Raw genomic sequence first — 18,714 nt, 5'->3', positions numbered from 1 at the left:
GTGGGTTTTGGTGGGTTTTAGTGGCTGCTCTTCCTGCTGGTGCTGCCTGCTGCCGCCTTTCCTGTCACCCGCTGTCCTCCTTGGGAAGTGGCCGAGCACCTTTGGGGGACGCACAGAAGGAAGCTCAGAGCTGAGGTTGAGAAAGCTCTGCTGGAAGTTGAGTTCCCTTCTGCGTGCCCGCCCTGGGAGGCAGCGGATGGCCGGGACAGCCTCTCCTTCCTGCTCCCCCACCTCCACACCTGCCCTTGGAAGGGGAGGCGAGCTGCTGGCTTAGGCAGTGTGTGATCCTGCTCCAGCCCAGCCTCTGAACTCCTTCTGAATGGTTTTGTTTCGTGATGTCTCTCTCATTCCAGCTGCGTTGGGTAAGGTGCCCGTGCTGCTTTTTCTGCTTATGAAGCCGATTCCAGGAAGAATTAAGGAGCTTGGTATCTTTAATAGCAATGAGCTGCTATCTTTAATATCAACTTTTAAATGAAAACCAAGGGGAGGCATCATCTTACGGACATTAATTGCCCATTCCAGAAGGTCCCAGAGCTGGGTTTTATTGCCGGCCCTCGCCCTGCTTGGCTTTGCAAGGAGAAATTTCTCCTGTTCCTTGAGCGAAGACACTAAGTTTTGCTCCTCCGGGAGGAACCAGGAGCTCCTCACGTTGCATCCGGATGTTCCAGCTTGGCTGGAAGCTGTGTCCTGCTGGTTTCACATGTTCTGCCTGCCTCGGCAGCCCGTGGTGAAAAGTTAATATCTGGTCATTGGTTTTGGCTGCATCTCCAAGGCAACTTCATTCATAGGCAGCTCCCGGTTGATACCAATCCGGACATGCCTGGGTGACTAACTGCAGCTCCTGTTACATCCCAGAGGAGCTTTAACTCCTTCAGCCCAGGCAGGGAGTGCAGCAGGGAACGGGCACAGAGCAGGTGGACGCCGTAAACACCCAGCAAATCTGACCTGCTCTGTTTTGGTTTCCTTCCCAGCGCCTTTTTCAGCGTGCGGAGAGCAAAGTCGCTGTTTTAAGATCCTTCTCAGTGCAGGAAGGTCTCAGGCTAAGTTCATTTCTCCTGGTGTTATTGTGCTTCGTTGTCCTCTGGTTTGGGCAGAACGTTGCCTTCAGGGTCTGAGCTTACTGCAGAGTTTCATCTGGGAGAAAGGAGCTTGGCTGCGCTCTGCAACGCGCTCTGAAACGCGGGAAAAATGTGATTTTGCATTTGTGCAAAACCAAGGGAGGATTTTCCTCCGAGGGGCGGGGGATGAGGTGACACCACCGTGTTCCCAGGTGTGATAGGATACACGTGCACAGGTTAAACGTGGAGATGCTGGTGTGCCTATTTCTGTGTGAGTTCTCCAGATCCAGATTTACACACACTGCTTTGATCCTCACCAAAAGACGTAGGAAGGGGGAAATGAGCCGACCTCTGGGATTTTTTGCTCTTTGTTTCTCTCACAGCAGTGCAGAGAGGTGCTGTTCCAGGAGATGATGGTTTGTCCCTAAAACCCACGGCGCTCGCTGGGATGGATCCTGAAGCACGTGCGGTGGGACAGGGAAGAGTCATGGAAGAGTTAATTAGACACAGGATGGATTATCCCAAGGACCTGGGGTGCAGCTGGGGTCCCCTAAAACCTGTCTGGCCGACCTCCCTGCCCCAGATGCTGCTCTCCCTTCCTGGGGAGGAGAACCTGCTCTCCGACTCTTACGGGGCCGCTAGAACTCTCAAATTTTAATAATAGATTACCATTAGTCCCAGCCTTATATAATGCGCAGCTCATTATTGCTTACTCCGAATAATTTTGCAGCCTCCTTATAGAACCTTGGAACTTTATTTGCTGAGTATAAAATATGCAGAAATGCATGAATAGTTTTAAGACTTAGTACCCTAAACTAATACAGTGTGCTGCTTTTTTTTTTTTTTTTTTTTTTTTCCTCCCTGCGCCATGATTGAAGTCAAATTAACATATTTACCTTCAGTGCTCCCAGGAGTAGCATTAAAAAATTCAAGAGGTGATTCAGAATAGTCTCTGATTTACTGTGTTTAAAGCTGGATTTCATTTCTCAGTAAAGCCATGCAAACACTTGACTCCCTTTCAGCTTTCCAGCCTCTTTGCTCCCTGTGAAGATCCTTGGACTTAGCAACAGATGGGAGCAGTGTTTTCACCAATGAGTTCCCAAATGAAAGCATTTTATTTTATTTTATTTTATTTTATTTTATTTTATTTTATTTTATTTTATTTTATTTTATTTTATTCTGTTCTATTCTATTTTATTTTATTTTACTTTATTTTACTTTTTCTTTTAACTTTATTTTATTTTAGTGGTTTTTCGGGGTGGTGGAGAAAGCAGGGGCAGAGAGTAAGGGAGGAAATGAGTTCTAACAAGTGCCACTGCAGTGTAGCCGCTGTTTTAATCTGGAGTAAGGAGAAGGATGCAGTGTGGTGGTTTCTGTCTTTCATAGGAAAAATCATGGAGCCTAATTTTGGCTCTATGTTCCCGTTTTCCCGGGGGGGGAAAAAAAAAAAAAAAAAAAAAAAGAAAACGAAAAAAAAAAAAAAAAGCTATGTAAAGGTCAGGGTAGGAAATGGAAACTGTTACTTCATTTTGTAAAGCAGCTTTTCCCCGGTAGTTTGTTTATCCTTGCAAATGACACCTGTGCCATCCTGCTGTGCTTTATCCCTACAGCTATAGGGTGTGGCTCCTATAGCTCCAAGGATTTCAGACCCCCCCAGTCCTGCTCCAGAGCCCCCAGGCTGCTCCAGCATCACCTCTGTCTTTAAAACATGTAAGTGCTGCAGGAAAAACTTTGACCTGAACACTTTTCCTGCCCCAGGGAATAAATATTCCAGGGGTAGGGTCTGTGGGAGGCGGCTGGGTCGGGTCAGATCTGCCTGCTAATTCTCTTCACCGTGCACCAGAGGTACTGCAGTGGGTTTTTTCCATGCCTGCTGCTAGATTAGGAAGTTGTTTCAGCAGATGTTGTTTCCTAAGAAAATGGGTTAATGCTTGGTGGTTAGGACGGTGTGGCAAAAAAGCTTATTTGTGTGAGGTTTTGGCTAATTGCCTTGCAAGAGTTACGGAGCGTTGCAGCAAATTTCCTGGATTTCGCAATCGCCGCGGGTCTGGTCTAACTGGCCAGAAAGATTTGCAAAAATACACAAATAAGTGGAAACGTAGAGGCAAAGAAATCACTGGCTGGCTTGCTGCAAAAAAGCTGGAGGGGCTTGTGAAGAGGTCTCCGGGTCTGAGCAGGTGTCTGGGGCTTGGGACTGAGTGGATCTCGGGGTTTTATGGAGTTGCAGAATGATTTTTATTGGAAGGGATCTTAAAGCTCATCCCATTCCATCCCCTCCCGCTGTCCCAGGTTGCTCCAAGCCCTGTCCAGCCTGGTCCTGAGCACTTCCAGGGATGGGGCAGGACTGGCTCATGGGACTGGTCCCAGCAGCACTGATGGAGCTGGGAGCTGCTCCGAGCTGGGAGCACGGGGAGGAGTTTCTGTCTGAAGGCAGGGATTCAGTAAAATGGGCCAGGAGAAATGCAAATCAAGTGTTGCTGTTTCAGAGGGTATCACCGCGAAAAGACTTTTACTGCGTCAAAAAGCACGGCGGCGACGAACTGGTGGGGCTGGGAGGGGCCTGGGGGGGCTCCTGGGAGCTTTGGGGTGCTCCAAGGAAGGGTGACCATCCTTCAGCCACTCCTGCCATGGATAAAACTCCATCTGGGCCAGAATTCCCAGTGCTGGCACAGCTCCGGGCCGGGGGCTCTGCATCCCCCAGTGCTGCCTGAATTCTGAATTCTGTCTGAGCAGCAGCATAAACCAGGGATAAATGGACTTGGCTCCATAAACTTAGCTCTTCAATATTTTCCCAGGCAGTGGGGAAAAAAACCAGGAAAAACAAACCACCAACATTTGCTTTCCATGCAAAACACATAAATCTTGGAAAAGTTCCCGAAGTTGCGTGTTTAACCGTTCCTATCTGTGTGTCGGTAGGGGAGGAGTGGTTATTCCCCTGGCACAGTTATTTTTCCTTTTTTTAAAAGGAAGCTGGGATGTTTGTGAGGAAGACATTTTAAGGCAGTGGTGGGGATGAAGGAGAGTTGAGGACAGGGTGAGGTTGGATGGAGAAAGGAGGGAGCTTCCCCTCGTTCCCTCCCTGCCAGGACTAACCACGAATGCTGCTTTGACTTGCTGTGTTTTTGGGGCTGTTTCTGCTCATCTGATGAGTTTTAGTGGAACACTGATCTGGTTGTTGGTTTCTTTTTAATCCTACCCCAGCACAAGAGCTGTTAGTGGAGTTTATTTAAAGCTGAAATCGCGGATGCTGCGTAAAGCACAGCTCTTCCCTCCTTCCCAACGCCGCAGGTGGATGCTCCGTGATTTCCTGCTCACCCCGTGAGAGACCCCACTGTAGTTATTCAAACAGAGGCGCAGAGACACATTTATTTTTTGTACAAAAATCACTGTTTCTCAGAAATTCCCCAAGGAGATGGTGTGGAGAGCCTTCACTGGGGCTGGGGTGGCGCACAGCTCACGGTGACACCTCCCTGTCCCCGTCCTGGGGGTGCAGGTGGCGCTGGTCGTGGCACTGGGGTGCAGCTGGGGATGGGCACTGGGCGTGGAGGAGAGGCTGTGAGCTGCCTGCAGCAGGGCAGGTTGGAGATTTTCCAGCACACCTTCCCTTGGTGAGCACTGCGAGCGCACAGCCGGGTGGAAACCGGGAGCTAAACCCACCCGGGTCTCCTCTGCGGAGGGGAAAAAAATCCCAGCCACCATCCTCCAGCTTCTCCCCACAGCCCTCTGCGCCTTGCTGTCGCTGCAGTCCCCGTTCCGGGGCTGGAGATGTTTCATTTATTTGTGCTCTCCTAACACCTTTCTGTTTCATAACAGGAATCACTCCCTGGTTTGGCCGGGAGGCAGCGGAGCTGCTGCGCTCCCTGTAATCCAGGAGTGAATCAAAGCAACTTTTTACAAAACAAGATTCTCTCTCGCTGTTGCAAAAGAGCTTTGGGGAAATCTGGTTTTTGTGGTTAAGGATCTTACTCTTGATGCACAAGGAAAATTATGTGTAGCTTTTATTTGGCCCAAAGGATTCTTACAACATTATCCGTATTTCCTTTAATTTGTGGGATTTCTAGTAAATGGGCTTAAAAATAGGTCTGGGCAAGATGCCAGGGTACATACGGAGAGCAGAAAAGCTTTGCAGGCTGTGAGCTACTCGCTTTCACTTCTCCCTGGGCACGGGCTGGGGGCACGGGGCGGTTGCTCACCGTTCGGGGTTAAATTTAATGATGTCTCTGGAATTCTTTGGGAGTTGGTAGGACAGGGAGAAAAAAAAAAAAAATCTTTTCACTCTTTCCAGTTGCTGAGCCGGACTCAAGTCTGGAAAGGGGCAGGGTGAGCTGCAGCACCAGGGGAGGGCAGGGAAGGGGAGGGTGCGAGGGGAAGTCTGGATCCGTTCGCTGATGGGGATTTAGGGACCCTGGAAAACCAGAGTACAAGTAGGAGCAGAATATGGCAGTGATAATACGGTTTTTTGATTTTTTTTCCCCCCTTCTTTCCACTTTTCATTCTCAGAAGCCTCTCTAAGCATTTTGTTAAGTGGGAGAAACCTCAGGAGGGAGAGGCAGTGGCTCGGAGCCGGGGTGGCCACGGTGTGCCCGCCTCACTGTGCTGGTATTTAGCTGATTCCTTCAAAATCAGCCCGGGTTCAAGTGACTTAAAAATGCCTTTTCAACCCTAGGGGACAGCCTTTCCTTAAGATGTGGTGGGTTTATGCAGCTGGAGCCCCAGTGGGAAAGGGAAGGTAAGTGGGAAAAGATCCGTGTGGCATCCAGCCTTCCTCGCTCCAAGCTCCTCCGCCAGGCCAGGGCACCTCGTGCCTTCCCAAGGAGTGGGATTTTTGTCCTGCTTTTGTAAAATTAATTTGATCTTTGGGCATAAATCTGTTAAAACTTGGAGTCTTGTGGATGCCGTGTCTCTCTGCTGTGAGTAGTTTCTTGGGAGGTGAAGAGTAGGAGTGGGGAGGTGGATGAAGATCAGGAAGGTTTGGAGCTTCCTGGGAGCAGCAGCAGTTGGGGTTGGATCAGTGTGGTGGGCAAGGAGCAGGGTTGGGTTGAGGTTGCAGTGCTCTTGAACTAAAAATGTGCATTTTCACATGCTGGTGCTGATGGACCATAAAATCAAGAGGATTTCCATAAAGGCTTTCCATAAAATCAGGAGGATTTTATGGTGCCCGATGCAGAAGCATCTTTGTGCCACTGTCAGGAATGTGCTAGCAACACTTTTTTATCCAAGGGCGTGGAGGTGCTTTGCAGATTTGAAGTCTTCTGGTGCCTCTGTGGGCTGGGGGAGGTGGGCTCAGCTCGCCCGTGCAGGTCAGGACACCTCACTCAGTTTCCCCCAAGGGTGCAGCCTGGCCCCTCGGCTGATGCCACGCTTTTTTTCCCTAAAAGCTGATAAACCGAGTGTTTTTGTGGAGCAGTCCTCCAGGATTGTGGTGGCTGGGGACTGAAGTCCCACGAGCCAGCAGCACACAGATCCCCAGGATCCTTTCCGAGGGAGGCAGGAGAATTTGCTGCAGCTCCTCTGAGAAGTGCTGATGTTTGGGATGTGTCAGGAGGGAGCACAGGGCTCCCTGACACCAAACCTTCCATGGCAGCGCGTCAGCAGCAGCTGAATGGGTTCTTGAGCTTGTCCACAGGACTGGTGCCCCACTGAGGGGCAGCTCCTGCCTTTGAGGGCTCTCCCATCTTCCGGGGAAAAACACAGCAGAGAAAAACACCCTGTGCTGCCGCTGCGTGCTTTTGCTACGCCGTGTGCAGGAATCAGCTGTTTCCTTCTCCACACGGAGCTGCTGAGCACCAGCACCCCAAAACTTTCCTCGTTAAACAGTGGGATTGAGCAGCTCCCAGCCCCAGGGCCTCTCTCCTTGCCTCTCCCAAACCCAAAGCCCCGACCTCCAGCCAGCCCAGCGCCGTGGCACAGGTTCACGTTCGAGCTGATGTTTCAAATTCGCCTCCTTTGCTGGGGATCAGCTTTCCCGGGCACCCCGGAGCGAAAGGCTCCTGGTGTTCCTCCAAAGACCAAGGTTAAACGGGCAGCTGCAGCCCAGCCCCGTGGGAAGGGCAGGTTTTTAGGGGTGGTTTTGGGGAGACGAGCTGGCACTGGTGGGGTGGCAGCTGGGAATGCTGCTGGGTCCCTCACCAGGGCTGGGATGTGTCAGCTCCTCTTCAAAAACAGACAACGTGAGCCCCTTTGATATTTCTTTTTAAAAATAATTGGGTTTGTGCGCCTGGTTTGGGGGGGGTGATGTTTAAAAGATTTTTTAACCGAGAGCCAGCAAATTTTAATATTTTCAGTGTCTCGGCTGTGTTGTGATTTCCATTTGATTTTAGGCATAATTAGAAATGCAAGCGGAGCGCTTTGTGTTTTACCTCTGCTTCAACTATTTATGGCATGGTATGCAAATGAAGCCAAGCCATGAATATTAAAGATTAGAGCGCGTTACAAAGTATCACTGTCTTTAATGAGTTCGGTAATTGGGCGCAGGCTTTGGAATATGGAGGTGTCTGCTGTCGTGCGCCGCCTTGGCGCTCCGCAGCTCGGGCTTTGCTTTCATCCCAGGAGAGCAGGGCTGGGATTCGAAGCCTCTCCAGCCCCTGCTCGGCTGCAGTAGGTAGGTGAGATTCCCCGGCGTTCCCATGACAAAGGCGGCTGCGGCTGCCGAGGGCTGCTGATGGATTATTTCACGGAGGCTCTTGCAGTTCTCGTCTAGGTCAATCCGCTTCATCCGCGCCGGCGTTTGGAGATGGAGCTGGGAGCGTGAAAAGCGCTCCTCGACCTTTCAAGGTGCTTCGCGGCGCTGGGAGGGAATCTTAAACGCGCTCCCTTTGCCGGCGTGGGGGGGCCCGAGAAATTCCCGGGGCTGCTCCTCGAGGGTTAGGCTGGGAATGGTTTGGGGGTGTCTGAAGGAACATCTTATCCGCTGGAGAGCAGAGGGAGTGGGAATGGGGCTCCTTGGATTAACCCCTTCTCCGTGGAGGAGTTAGGACAGCCTGCGTTTAGCTCTGGGTCGCTGGCTAATTTCTGCTTTAAATCAGTCACTGGTTTTAATTCTGAATCAGCCACTGGCTTTAGCTTTAAATCAGAAACTGGTTTTAGCCCTAAAACAGTCACTGGTTTTAACTCTAAATCAGCCACTGGTTTTAGCCCTAAATCACTGACTGGTTTTAGCCCCAAATCAGTAACTGGTTTCAGCTGTAAAACTGGTCACTGGTTTTAACTCTAAACCAGCCACTAGTTTTAATTCTAAATCAGCCACTGGTTTCAGCTTTAAATCAGTCACTGGTTTTAGCCCTAAATCACTGACTGGTTTTAGCCCCAAATCACTGACTGGTTTTAGCCCCAAATCAGTCACTGGTTTTAGCCCTAAATCACTGACTGGTTTTAGCCCCAAATCAGTAACTGGACTTAGCTCTAAATCAGTGTTTTTTACCTCCAAACCAATGACTGATCTTATCTCTAAAGCAGCGACTGGTTTTATCTCCAAGCCAGCCTCAAGAGCTGTAAAAGAGGAAGCTGGCTGTGTTTTGGGGTGCACACGGAGGCTCCACGCACGGCTGCCCTGCGGAAGCAGCTCTGCTCCGGCGCTGGGATCCCTGCGGGATGCTGGGGGGCTGCAGGAGGAGGGGGAAAACCCAGGCAGATCCAGAAAGCAGCGGATTTTATTCCAAGTGGGGCTTGGGGAGGGGGGAATGCAGCGTGCCCCGGGGAGCGTGCTTTTCAGATTTGAGGTATTTAAATTACAAATTTTGATGAGGAAGATTGTCAGCAGTATTCAAAACAGTGCTTAAATTCTTTTGAAACACTGTCGAGCTGTGCTGTGGCAGTTGAAAAGTTTGGCACACAAGAACTTGGCCCAGAAGTTGCTGCTTGGGGTTTTTTTTTTTTCGGGGTTGTTTTTTTTTTTTCCCTTTAAAACTCAATTCATCTGTATTCAAGTATCCCACATGCTTAAGGGAAAATAACCCCACCAGGCTCTGAGACAGAGCCTTGCCTGCAGGAGAGGCTGCAGAAGTGATTGATCTCTAATATTAGGGGGGGTTCTGTGCTGATTAATCAGCATTAATAAGTATTTATACTTGGTAAAAAGAAAGGATTTTGTTTGTGTCTGCTCATGAAAGCAACCAGCAGAATGAACTGGGGTTTGGCATTTCTTGTGATTCACTGGGGTCTGTATGAATTAGATAGACCTAATATAAATTTATATATGTATTTATATTTATAGATATATAATCTATATATATAATAGACCTAAAAATATTTCTATTTTTGAGGGTTGGTCAGTGTTTGTTGAGCTCAGGTCGTGAGCACTGAGGAGACTTTCTCACTCCGACCTCTTCCCCCTCTCTGCTGCAGAGATTTAAAAAAAAAAAAACAACAGATTTAAGGAATTTCTGTGCAGGGCTCTCCCAGCGGGTCAGAACTTGTCAGATGTTGGTGGACATAGTTTAGCCTATAATATATATATTAAAAAATAATATATTGATCATACATCATCTATACTATAATATTTCATATATGTAACCATCAGCAGTGTATATATAATGCAACATTCCAGGCTGCAGCGTTGTCTGGGGGTGTTTTAGGGTGTGATACAGAAATAGTCACGTTCTGGGGCTTTGGGCACAATTTGTTGCCCCCAGTGAAGGGTTTTGTTGCAGGAGGAGAGGAGGCAGAAATGAAAAGTCAGTGTTGAGGCTCCTGTACTCGATGCTCCTGGGAGCAGGGATCAGTCTTGGAGGGGTTTTTCCCCCAGGGAGAGGGGAGACAGGGAATTCTTTGCTGGAGTACAAGCAGTAAATGCGATATATTAAAAAAAAATGCAGATTTTCAGCTTTGCCGTCACCTTCCTGGACATCAGGCTGGGGTGGCCTCCTCATGTCACCACTTTGAGGTTTCTCAGGGTTTTTGCTGAATGACCAAGCCCCTCGTTTTTGAAGAACCTCCTGTGCAGTCTCGTGCTCGCCTGTCTGAGCCCAGAAGCGCAGAGTTAAATTTCTGCAGTCTCCAACTTCCCTTGTCTGCAGGCTTCTGTTTCCATTAAGGATCAAGCTCAGATGCAAATTGTAGCTTTGCTTTATAGAGTATTAAAAGTTTAATGTATAAATGTCTCCCTTCACCAGAACTTTTTGGCAGCCCTGAAATTCCTACAAAAACAAAAAGATCCCAATTGCTGCATGGGTTCAGCTGCCCTTGAAGGGTTAAATATATTATGTCCTCTTCTTTTTTTTTTTTTTTTTTTTCCTTTTTTTTTTTTAAGCAGGGAGAATAAGCTGTAGCCAAAAGTAAAAGTCATTAATTTTAAGACAGAGATGTAAGCAAAGTTTCCTTCCCCTCTGCAGGTTGGTCAGGGTAGGCTATGCAGTAATTGAAAAGTAAAGGCAATTGAATTACAGGCTCCCGTCCAAACCGAGTGCGATTTCTTCTTCTTCTTCTTTTTTTTTTTTTTTTTTTTTTTACAACCTCCATTGCATCAGAACTAGGCAGTATTCCTGATGTTCTCATGTGTGTTAATGCTGACTCACAGACTAACTTGCACAAGAAAAAAAAACACACAGGCAGCTCCACCATACTAGGTAATGAGCTCTAGCAAGAAGCAGCGTCTGATGTTTTGTAAGCCTTTTTTTAATTGACCTTTTAAGATATTTACTTTATTTTAAAGCTTTCTGTTCCGTAGTGGCACGGTGCTAGGACTGAGTCATGCATGTTATATATTTGCTAGCTCTGCTGTTGTGTACTAGGAGTGAGGAGAATAGGATTCAGCATGGCACTTGTCTTTTTTTGATGTGTTACGGATGGGAATTAGTGCTTGTGATGGGATGCCGCAGGCAGGGTGATGGGGTGCTCTGTGCTTTTCCTGTAGCCATAACTTACTCGGGGTCTTGAGTTTTTATTAGATGGCAAAATACTCCGTTCTGCAGAATAATTGTATTTTCTAGCCGTGTCTCTCTCCCTTCTCCCTTCCCCTTGCAGCAATCTGAAAAAAAAAAAAAAAAAAAAAAATTTTAAAATGTTGCATTTTCTATTTTTGCTTCTCCTTGCTTTGAGAGCTCTTAAGATCGGTGTTAGGGAAGGGGGAAAGAGAAAGAAAAGAAAAAAAAAAAAACAAAAACAACTAATTAAATAATAATGGCAGTAACACGCTTCGCCTTGGCTGAATGACGGCACTTTTGGGAGCTGCCGGGTGGGTGACCTCGAGGAGCCGCGGTGCACCCGGGCTGCCGCTGCCTTCACCTTGCAGCAGGACACAGCCCGGCTCTGCTGGCACCGGGGAACCGGGGCTGGGCCAGGGGGAGCAGGAGAGACCCTCAGGAATGTGCCAGGGGGAGCAGGAGAGACCCTCGGGGATGTGCCAGGGGGAGCAGGAGAGACCCCTGGGGATGTGCTGGGGGAGCAGGAGAGACCCCTGGGGATGTGCTGGGGGAGCAGGAGAGACCCTGGGGATGTGCTGGGGGAGCAGGAGAGACCCTGGGGATGTGCTGGGGGAGCAGGAGAGACCCTGGGGATGTGCTGGGGGAGCAGGAGAGACCCCTGGGGATGTGCTGGGGGAGCAGGAGAGACCCTGGGGATGTGCTGGGGGAGCAGGAGAGACCCTGGGGATGTGCCGGGGGAGCAGGAGAGACCCTGGGGATGTGCCGGGGGAGCAGGAGAGACCCTCGGGGATGTGCTGGGGGAGCAGGAGAGACCCTGGGGATGTGCTGGGGGAGCAGGAGAGACCCTGGGGATGTGCTGGGGGAGCAGGAGAGACCCTGGGGATGTGCTGGGGGAGCAGGAGAGACCCCTGGGGATGTGCTGGGGGAGCAGGAGAGACCCTGGGGATGTGCCAGGGGATTGGGGTGAGACCCCTCAAGGCTGTGTTGGGGTCCCTGGGGCTGTGCCAGGGTCCCCACAAAGAGACCCCTCAGAGCACTGCAGGGGGATCAGGGAGAGACCCCTTGGAGCTGTGCCAGGGTCCCCACAAAGAGACCCTTGGGGATGTGCCAGGGGATTGGGGTGACACCCCTCAGGGCTGTGCTGGGGTCCCCACAAAGGGTCCCTTGATGCAGTGCTGGAGTCCCCATAAAAAGACCCTGGAGCTGCAGGGGGACCGGGAGAGACCCCTTGGGGGTCTCTCCAGGTTCCCCATGGAGAGATGCTTGGGGCCGTGCAGGGGTCCCTGGGCAGAGACCCCTCAGGGCTGTGCTGGCATCCCTGTGGCTGTGCCAGGATCTTCAGAGAGACCCCTTGGGGCTGTGCCAGGTCCCCAAGGAGAGACCCCAGGGCAGTGCCAGGGTCCCAAACTGAGCGCTGCCAACCCCATCCCCGGGCTGCCCTGGCAGTGGGGCTGCCCACACCCCCTGAGCTGCACCACCAGCATGATTTCAATTCACTTTTCTATCTTTCCCCCCCCATCCGCTGCCCCAGGCTCCGGGTCTGTACTTTCTGGGATAACTTCGAGGGTGCTGCATGTCTGCTGCGTGTGGGCTGCCCGTGTGTTACTGAGTAATATTTGCAAATTCACTTTTCTGCTCTTAATAAGGCAGAAATAATCTTCTTTCACCCATTGCCACTGGCTGCTACACTAAAAATAGGGTCCGTCCGCGCCGCTTGCCACTTGCAGCATTTCAAAAATAAATACTTTGGAGCTGCAGATACCAGTGCTGCAGGAGAGGAGTCTCGCTGCCATTCGATTCCTGAACTTAACCTTGTTTTTCTTCCCCCTGCCCAACGCTGTGCAGGAATCCAAACCTGTGCCCCAGTCCCTCTCCCTCCCCCTCCTGGGTTTTCTCTCCTGGAAGAGGGGATGCTCAGTTTTTGGGGTGGAGGTGCAAAGACTTTGCATTTTGGCTTTTTGGCTCCCTGGCACAGCCGGTGATGCAGGGGTGGGGGGGGGAATGTGCTCAGCCTAGACCTGAAGTGCGTTTTATTTGGCTTTATTTAGCTATTTATTTTATTTAACTCATTCCTTTACTTAACTCTGTTTTGTTTAACTCTTTCTTTTATTTGCGGCATTACAGCATCTCCGGGCTCAGGGAAATGATCCTTGGCCACTGAGTTTGCAGTGAGCTGTTGCACATTTTCCCCCCGGGTTTATACATTTCCTTTGCATTAAAAAATGGGGAAATAAAACCCTGCAGTGAGAGCAGGGCAGGTGCCACCCCTGGGCCTGGGTGGCTTTGGGGAGTCCCCCTGCCCAGCTGGGTGACATCCCCCTGCCAGCCTCAAATCCAAGGGTGGGATTTTCCGCCCCTCTCTCCTCATTTACAGAAGAAAGGGAAGTTTCCTTTGACCCTTTGGGGCCTTCAAGGGCAGGACTTTTCAGCTCTTTTCTTTCCCGGGGCTTTGGCTGGGGGGGGTGAAAGCCTTTGGCTGCTTTGTCTCCCACCCCCGGAGGGTCCCTGTCCCTTTGTCGCCGTCCCAGCTGCTGCCCAGCTCACCTTCCTGGGGATATTTGGGGGCTTTTTTGGGGGGCATGGTTCTCCACCGAGCCTCTCTGTTGTTTGGCTAAGAAAATAGACAATTTCAGTGCATTATCTAATTATTTCTGATTACTCCTGGGGGAGCTCTGATGGCAGCATCTTATTCTATCTAGGTCGATGCTTTTTTTTCCTTTTGTTGCTGTCGCCTCGCCCTGACCTTTCAGGCCTCGGAGCAGGGAATTAGTTTGGAAAAGAGCAAACCTGCTTTTTTTTTTTTTTTTTTTTTTTTCTTTTTTTTCCCCCAAAGCAGATGAATGCACAAACTGAGAATTCCCAAACTCTCCTGGAAGTCGTCTCAAATAACGGCTGCATTTTTTATGAACGTCTTGTGACAAAGGCTATGACTTTACAAAAAATCAGGCAGACACGTACAAATTATCCTCCTGTATCCACGAGCTGGGGAAAGAGGGCTGCCATCAGAAAACAAAGTGGTGTTTTGCTTGAATGGTCACATACGTAAAATGACCAAGGTGGGGGTTGTTTGGCTGCTTTTCATCCAGTTTTATCCAGGTTTTCCCATTTGGAGATGTCCAGTTGATGGTCTGTCACGTGTAGGACACTCCAGCCCAAAGGGGACTGGATTTTTTGGGGTGATGGTCGTGCTGAGGGCTCCTCCTGCACCTTTGGGACACGGCTCATCTTGGGAGATGAGATTGGAAAAATACAGTTTGCAGTTTAATTGCAAAGGTCATTTCTCCTGCAGCGCAGCTCTTCCTGTGTCAGGTGGGCTGAAGCCATTTCAAACCCTTCAAAAGTCACTTGGTGCTCTATTTAAAAGAAAAATGATCATATTTAATAGAGGATTTTTCAAGTTAGAAATGATCAAGCTTTATTGCATTTGCTGTCTAATCGCAGTAGCTTTTTGTTGCTGTTGTTTTTAGGGAATGTGAGGTTTGGTGGTGAGCAGGTTCTCCTGGGCTTTCAAGACTGTTTCATTTTATTTCTTCATGATTTGGGCTTGTTGGTGGTTTGAGGTTGGGTTTGGGGAGGCTTTTTTTTTTTTTTTTAATATACTCTTGCCATAAAAAGGAAGGGGCAGAAGGAGGAGGAAGAAGAAATTCCAGCAGTCCTGGCTGATGGTTTGTTGGGGTGGTTTGGGCTTTTGCAGCTTCCTTGTGTGGCTTTGCTCGTGTTCCTTGATGCTCTTTCTAAACCAAACGCTGTTATTTCCCCCTCCCCCATTTCCCTGAGAGCTGCATTTTGGGAGGGACCAATTGTGTGGAGCGTCTTGGTTCAAGCTCTCCTGGGAGGTTTTTATCGGAGATTTGCCAAAGATTTGGGATGCTGGGGCACTTTGTTGCTTCTCTCTGGCTTAAACACACCCTAAAAGCAGCACAATTTGGTGTTTTTAGGGAGAGACAGGGGTTGCTCCTGACAAGCCTGTTTGTTTATAGAGCAAATTCTAAGTAATATTAATAATTGATATTTATTTTAAGTTTGGCTTGTTCTGCTGTTGTTGCTTGTTCTTACCGAGCTGTCCTTGGCTGGTCCCACACATCCTGCCCTGCTGGGTCCAAGGAGGTCCATGCAAGGTCTTCTCCAGCTCTGAGGGAGCCCTTCCTGGAAGAAAAGAGGAGGAAATCCTTCCCCACCCACGTTCTTCCCATCACCATGGATGAGGCTTCCTTAGCGCCTGGACACTGATGGTTTTTCTGTAACTCATTAATTTTTCTCAGCAATTTTCACAGATCCCAGAGTGGATCTTTGACTGCCAGGGCAGACTCCATCCTGTCTCCAGCAGAGTGGGGTGGTGTCGTGGCCGGGAGAGGTTTTGGGCTCTCGGGCGTGGCCGTTGTGGTGTCACCTGTGGCCTCCTCACGGGATGTCACCTGGGTCCCCTCTCGGCGCCTTGGCCTCCTCAGCAGCGCCGGGCAGAGACCCCGGTGAGCTCCCCGGGGCTTTGGCTGAGTGTGTTGAGCGTTCCCAGGGCAGGGGTGGGAGCAGCGTGGCTCCAGGCTCCTCTGGGACTCGGGGCAGCCGTGCCAGAGGGGAGCGCGGCGCTTTTCCGCCCTGGCCTTGCCCTGGCTGCACCAAACTTCCCTCTGCATGTGGAAGTGGAGCTGTGAGCAGGGTCAGGAGGGAAGGGTCAGGCTGGAGCATCAGCAGTTATGCTCCCTGCAGTTATCCTGCTCTAGGGATGGCCTCGCCTCTCATCCTGGAGTTTTAACGGTGTGTGACCCTCCGAGCGCGGCAGCTGAGCCAAATCCGGAGGCCGATGGCACAAGGAAAAACGCTCTGGGCGAGGGAGAAATAAGCAAAGGGAGGCCCCACCCTCTTTCCCAGAAAAAAGCACCAAACATGCTCAATAAATGCGAAGGTAATTTAAAATCTGAATCCAGGAGACAATGTGACTGGGATTTCATTACTTAAGCAAATGGATTTGCTTTTAGTGGATTCAGCCACAGACTGAAAGAAGCTTTCCCCAAGGGGTAAACGTTTTTCCTGCATTTGAAAGGCTTTCTTTGACTGGGGGTAGATCTTGGGGTGGGCAGGAAGCAGGACTGTGGCTGCCCAAGGAGCACCTTTATTTTGGGCAGATTTGGGCATTCCCAAAGCCGTGCTTTTGGGTGGGTGCTTTTGGGGAGCTCTTGGGGTGGGATGCTGGGCCAGGTGGGAGGATGCTGGGGGGGATGCAGGGAATGTTGGGGTGGATGCAGGGGACGTGCTGAAGATGCTGGAGCGATGCAGGAGGATGCAGGGGATGTACTGAGGATGCTGGAGGGGTGCAGGAGGATGCAGGGGACGTGCTGAGGATGCTGGAGGGGTGCAGGAGGATGCAGGGGATGTGTTGAGGATGCTGGAGGGGTGCAGGAGGATGCAGGGGACATGCTGAGGATGCTGGAGGGGTGCAGGAGGATGCAGGGGACATGCTGAGGATGCTGGAGGGGTGCAGGGGATGTGCTGAGGATGCTGGAGGGGTGCAGGAGGATGCAGGGGATGTACTGAGGATGCTGGAGGGGTGCAGGAGGATGCAGGGGATGTGCTGAGGATGTTGGAGGGGTGCAGGAGGATGCAGGGGTCGTGCTGAGGATGCTGGAGGGGTGCAGGAGGATGCAGGGGATGTGCTGAGGATGCTGGAGGGGTGCAGGAGGATGCAGGACGATGCTGGGGGCATATGGGGGTAACGCAGGAGAAGGTTGAGGGCATGCAGGGGTGCTGCAGGAGGATGCTGGAGGGATGTGAGGGGATGCAGGGGATGCAGGAGGACGCTGGGGGGATGCAGGGGATGCTCCCCACCCCTGCTCTGTGCCTTCCCCCGGCCGCAGGAGTTAACCAGCAGCAGTGCCAGCTCTGCAGACTGTTTGGAATAGTTTAAATGCTTTGACACTCTGGATGTACTAGATGGCAGGGGAGGCAGTTTACAGCGTAATTCATATGCAAAACTGCACTATAAATTTAAAACCTGTCTCAGTTGCCGTGGCACCACTAAGCATTTCATCAGCATACAGTACAGTATTTCTGCCATCTTTGTTTGCATTGCAGTGACTCATCAAAAGTCTGTCTTGTACCAACACTGAGAGCATTCCTCTGGCACTGATATTTCTCTGTTTTTAAAGCTTCGGTTTGAAACTGGCATTTACTTCAGGTCCCTAATCAAAGGGCTCTATTCATTGCAGAGAGCAGCCTGAATGTTAATCTGCATCCGGCCTATTCATTTAGATGCTGTGCGCTGCCGGGGAGATTTGACTTGGTAAAAGCTTGAGCTCCAGCAGATACAAACCCAGGGCTTGATACTATATTTTATTTTCCCCCTCCCCTGGGCACTCGGGGGAGCGGAGCCCCTCGGCAGCGGCAAGGTACGTTCGCTCCCGGCCAGGCGAAGGCACCGCGAACTTCCTCGCTTGGAAGAATTTTTTTTTTTTTTTTTTTTAACCATGCAGATACAATTAAATTGGCTCCGAGTGTGTTCCCTTTTCTTCCTGTTACCCCGTGGCCTTGCAGATAGGACTTTTTTTTTTTTTTCTTCTTCTTCTTCTTTTTTTTTTTTTTTCCCCTCGGCAATGGGAACAGAGCAGCTCTTTGTGGGTTATTATTTTCTTTCCAGAGATTTTTTTTTTTTTTAAATCTTTCTCAGATAAACTTCTATTTCCCCCCTCCTCTTTTTTTTTTTTCTTTTTTTTCAATTTTTTTTTTTTTTTTTTTTTTAAATATCGCTCTTCCGAGCTTTCGGTCTTAGTTCACCGCAGTTTTTCTCCAGTAGAATTGCGGGCAGACAGGGTTTTAAATCTCCTGGACTCTTTGGGGAGGGAGCACGGGGGGTGGTTCTGGGCTCGGTGAATCCGCAGTGATTTGCTCCGCTGGAGTTTCGGCTGCACCAGCGCTACCTGCTCCGGCTCTCTTCCAACGCCAGGCTCTTTTTATATTATTATTATTATTATTTGCGGGGGGAGGGAGCTGGAAGCAGGAATTCTGCCCATGGCCAAAAGGTACAGCTGGCCCTGAAGAGCGGCCGTGGAGGGATGCGGAGCCCGGGGTCGCGCGGAGGATCCTCGCTCCGGTACCCGGGGGCACCGGGCTGGGGGCCGGGGGGCTCTGCCTGCACCAGGGGCTGGGCTGGGGCTCCTCCTGCCCCCCTCGGGATGTGGGGGAGGAAAATCAGAAGACAACTTGGGTAGGCGTCTCGCTGCGGCAGGCACGTTGGTTTGTTTTATTGGGGCTCAAATATCTGGCTTAATTTGGAGATAAGCCTCGTTTTGTTGGAGGATAAATCTGTTGAGAAGGGGTTTAACTGTTGAAATGCTCCCTCTTTTCTGGTGCAAATGGGAAGATTGCTTTTCAAAGTGCTTTTTCCTGGGAGCTCTCTGCTCAGGCAGAAATCCTGTATTTATTTCGGGCAGAATGGCACATTGTTTTATAAATATCTTTTCTGTAGTTTCAACATAGCTGCTGGTTGTTGTGTTTCTTATATAATGCTACCGAGATCTGTCTGACTGCCTTTCCTTTGCTTTACTGTTCTCTCCCATTATCGTTCAGATTTTCCTGCATAAAGTAAAAAAAAAAACCCCGGGGGAATAAATCAGTGGTGCTTATTTAAACAGACCACAACTTGAAGGAAATATTTGCATTTTTTTTGAATATCCTTTGCCATCCACCAGTAGCATTCCCAAAGTCGCTCGAAACCATCGATAAGTGATTTTTATAAGCGATTGCTTTTCCGCCTTGGCTCTCAGAGCTCTGCTTGGAGCCTTTGATGTCGGGCGAGGTGGGTT

The 18,714-nt window shown here is 50.0% G+C and overlaps 1 protein-coding gene across 7 annotated transcripts in view; it reads left to right on the top strand.

Annotated features, from left to right (window-relative positions):
• Positions 1-18,714, top strand: part of NACC2 (NACC family member 2) — a 50,360-nt gene that overhangs the window by 17,050 nt on the left and 14,596 nt on the right. The window contains exon 1 of one of the 7 annotated variants that reach the window (XM_040083240.1): positions 7,638-7,659. The exons of 2 other annotated variants lie outside the window; for them this stretch is intronic. The gene's annotated coding sequence lies outside the window, so the exon portion shown is untranslated. Of the gene's footprint in view, positions 1-7,637; positions 7,660-10,561; positions 10,659-17,200; positions 17,302-17,741; positions 18,003-18,714 lie in introns of those variants that run through there. 4 more of the 7 variants (XM_040083239.2, XM_040083235.1, XM_040083236.1 and 1 more) reach the window with 4 other exon arrangements.

Source organism: Hirundo rustica, chromosome 20, assembly GCF_015227805.2.
Source record: "Hirundo rustica isolate bHirRus1 chromosome 20, bHirRus1.pri.v3, whole genome shotgun sequence".
Taxonomy (NCBI): domain Eukaryota; kingdom Metazoa; phylum Chordata; class Aves; order Passeriformes; family Hirundinidae; genus Hirundo; species Hirundo rustica.
This window is presented reverse-complemented; position numbering and strand designations above follow the sequence as displayed.